This window comes from Triticum dicoccoides, unplaced genomic scaffold (genome assembly GCF_002162155.2).
Source record: "Triticum dicoccoides isolate Atlit2015 ecotype Zavitan unplaced genomic scaffold, WEW_v2.0 scaffold131639, whole genome shotgun sequence".
NCBI lineage: Eukaryota > Viridiplantae > Streptophyta > Magnoliopsida > Poales > Poaceae > Triticum > Triticum dicoccoides.
This window is the reverse complement of record NW_021192796.1, coordinates 1-4070: the sequence shown is the minus strand read 5'-3', so window position 1 is coordinate 4070 and position 4070 is coordinate 1. Positions and strand designations below refer to the sequence as shown.

The following is a 4070-nucleotide window of genomic DNA, read 5'->3' as shown; positions in this document are numbered from 1 at the left end:
ACCATAGCGTTACACACCAGGTGTAAATCAATCAATTTACTGATGTTAATATTTCAGAAGGTATTTTCTTTCCAATAAGTATCATTGCTATATAGAGTTTATGAATTCAAATGTTCTTACTTAAACTATTTACTCTGAGCAGTGGACCTCGGGGAATGGCTACAAAAAGTAGCTCCTCACATCTCTGTTGAAGCTTTCGTTGGAGTCCTCGTTGCTTTCGCCATTGTAATCCTCCTTTGTTCTATCTATATGACATTGTATTACTTTAGAAGCGCATGCAATTCCCTGTCGTCAGGGGCGAATGGCGGTATGCAATTCGATTACGGCGTTTTGGCTCGTGCCACACTCAGATTCTCCGAGGAGAACATAATTGGAGAGGGTCAATATGCCAAGGTATACAAGGTCACATACAAGGGCCAGGAAGTGGCTGTGAAGAAATTGAAAGGAAAGGCAGACACCGAGGCGTTGAACAACGAGCCCCAAACATTTAGCAATAGGAGGCACACAAATCTAGCCTGACTATTAGGTTGGTCTGCCAGGATCAGATTGATTGATAGCAAGAGTTGTTGGAAAAGGAAGATAGAGGTTGAACTCTTGCTTGTGTTTGAATGGATTCCTAATGGTAACCTAGCCGACCACCTACACAACAGGGAGCAAATTCTACCATGGGAGAAAAGTTATGTGTTGCACATACTACAATCACATTTATTTGGTAGAAATAAAATCAAGGATATAGTCAATACAATTGAGGAATAATATCACTACTGGGAAAGGAGAGCGGAATGGTGCCATCTTTCATAATAGCGATTAGTTAAAGGAAACGCTAGAATGAAAATTCATTTATAGGTTTTACCTCTATAAAGGTAGTAATTACAATGTTGTTAGAAAATATAATGTGTAACAGGGTGAACTACTCTATTAGCTAGTTAAGCATTGTTTAGATGGTTGGTAGAGGTTATGTCTACCTATAGTTAATATCCATGTTGATGATCCATAGTTTATTATGTCATTTAAAACAATAAAATAATCTGCAAAACAAATGATGTGTAAGAAAAGGGTAAAGCATGAATGGAGAAATCATCTAGCACTTCTTCCTAGTGTAGGAGGGGAAGTGCTATGGTGAGTTAGCTTAGCGTCAATGCTAAGCTTGTTGCTCGATCAATATAATAATTCTTTATTGGAAAATTATTGCTTAAACATTAGCTCCCTTTTTTGATGTTAAGGGATAAGAAAAAAGTAGGTCAACAGTCATAATAGCAAGAGAAAATTGATCATATAGTTCCGGTCCAAAGAGATGCAGATGATCTCAGCTACGCACATCTCTGCGTATGGAAACCCATATAAGTTCTTTTTAGTTAAAGTAGTAACTTGTAAAGATCATTTTGTTAAAGCATTCCGTGTCACGACATCAAACATAGTATTAGGTAAACATTATATTTGTGGGTAGTTAGTGAAAGTGATTGTACCTTAAGTAAACGAGTAGAGGCATAAGCTTCATATAACGGAAACAGTAACATATAACCATTTTATTAGTTGATTCATTTTAATTGTTAGGAAAAATAATTACACGTTTTCTACTTGGGGCAGTGCATTTTTTAACTGCCATGAGAAACATTACACAAACTATTTTCCATGTCACAAAATGAGTATCATTATATTCATACTAAAACAATTTTTGATAATATATCTATTTGGTGCCATAAATATCGCCATATTTTTGTACAATTAGGACTCACATTAAGATAGTTTGACTTTCCAAGAAAATTGGATTAGTTGCGATGTTAAGGAATAAGACAACAGTAGCGCAAGGGTTATATAATAGAAAGAGAAAATTGACCATCGAATGCAGATGACTCTACCCTGAAATCGCTCCGTATGGAGACCATAGGCAGCACCTAGCTAAATCTTTGATACAATGTCACTGTGGAAGAAAGAAAGAAAATTAAGCTTCTGTTTCGATGTTGATTTCGAAAATTGCTTCAATTGTTTGTTCACTCGGGAAAATAACGATTCTGTCTTTAGTGCTCTGAGCTATACTGATGGTGTTATAGCGCGTCGTATTGCTATCTGGAATTTTATTAATGAAGATTTCACGTATCTCAATAACTACTTAAAATTAGAATTTCTAAGGTGCGGTCCTGAACTATTGTAAGCCAATCATACTTTTGGATTCATGGTCATGGTGATCTGTTATGTCCTAGGAGTTAAAATACTAAATAGACTATTATTCCTTGTAAATGGAAAAGCACCAGCTGATAACTAATATTGAAATACAACAGCATAAATTCTTACCGTTATATGAACGGGAAAACTTTTGACAGGTGAAATCAGTATGTCGACATTTATGCATGGTTGATATATTACAAGTGTGACATAAAGGTCCCAGCACGTGTAGTTTCTAATTAGCATGGCCATTTTTAATCTTTTGTTTCATTTCATATAGTTGAAGATTTGATAATTCAAAATCCAAATCACAACAAGTTTTTTCAATATTTTTTTGCATCGTGACAATTTTTTTCATTGGACTTTGAACATAATGGAAGTTCATAATTAATACTCCAAAATAGATTTGTTTTCCCAAATCTTTCAAATCAAACGTACCCACCATTAAGTGGTCTCGCCTAGCCTTCAACATTGCTTTAACCACATGCCCATTTTCCTAATGTCTAACTAATTACATTGATATTGCTTTCTTATAGGGACTTCATGCATAATGTTTAATAAGGTTTATTAATTGAACTATTACTCATGGTTCTACGCCATGTTTTTTAAAGGAGTGAATTAACAGAATTATTATTTACTGAAATGTAATATTGTCAATCAGCGGCTAAGATATAATAATAGGTCTTACCTACGTAGAGAAAATTAGGTAGGGTTTCACATGTGTTTCCCATTTGTTGATTCACGTTGTGGTTTTTTTCAATGTCATGATAATAAGTATGAATAATTGACTTGTGAATTTATGATGCTTGTAGGGAGTAACGAACAATGTTTTTTTTGCTATGGCACATAACAAATAGGTATATCTACCATGCACCTTAAATTATTTAGGTACAACAAGATAGACGTGATTGCTTGCTATGGATGCATTTGTCAACATTTCACTTACTATATTTATTAACAGGTACAAAATTGTGAAGGGCTTAGGGTCCGCACTTCGTTATCTCCATCACGAGTGCAATCCATGCATTTTGCGTCGAGATATCAAGCCAGACAACATACTCCTGGATAATGATTTCAATGCCAAGCTTGCTGACTTCGGGCTATCGATGGTTACCAGCAAAAAGGGAGCAAAAGTACTCACATTCCCCGAGGGACCGATATGATACATGAATCCACAGCTCATGAAAAGAGAACTTTTAGAGCTTAACCATAAGTCGGACGTGTACATGTTTGGAGTCGTCCTACTAGAGGTTGCATGTAAGGGGAAATCAAGGGAGAATGTCTGGCAGATGCGTGGTGGTAGTGCGCAGCAGGTTCAAGTGGATGGTATAGCTGACGACAGGTTACTTGCCTTCGACTCTAGGGAGATGGAGCGTGTGGTTGTCCTTGGCCTCCAGTGCTCTCACCCAGTAGAGGCACACCGACCTTCCATGGAAGATGCAATGAAATTCCTCGAGGACGGCATAGAGTTGCCTGCCACAACGGGAGAGGGCCGCAACAATGTGTCTTGCACTGTAAACGAGGAGGCACCTATGATGCCACATGGTGTTGTATCTTCTTGTCAGATATCCTGAGCTGCAGGATTAGACATGGGTCGTAACTTGATTGTGCATCATCAAGCGTGGATGCTCCAACATATATATCCTTATGCTGATATGCATATGCATCTCATATGGTTTATAGATTTATGTTTGGTTTTTAAGTTTATTACCACTGTAATTTGGGCATTCATCGGCATGATGTTTGCCATATATAGTCTTTCAGGGTCTTTATGCCATCATGCATATTTACCCTCCACTAATAGTGGTTATTCGTGTAAAAGAAACTTCCAACAAGGCTTTATTTATGTATTTAGTTTTATCAGTTCAAGAGCATTATTTCTCACGAAATACCTTGTCTTCCTCATT

At 36.8% G+C, this 4070-nt stretch overlaps 1 pseudogene; it reads left to right on the top strand.

Moving 5' to 3' along the window:
- Positions 1 to 8: 8 nt before the first annotated feature.
- On the top strand, positions 9 to 4024 carry LOC119343533 (annotated as a pseudogene).
- The last annotated feature ends 46 nt before the right edge of the window (positions 4025 to 4070 follow it).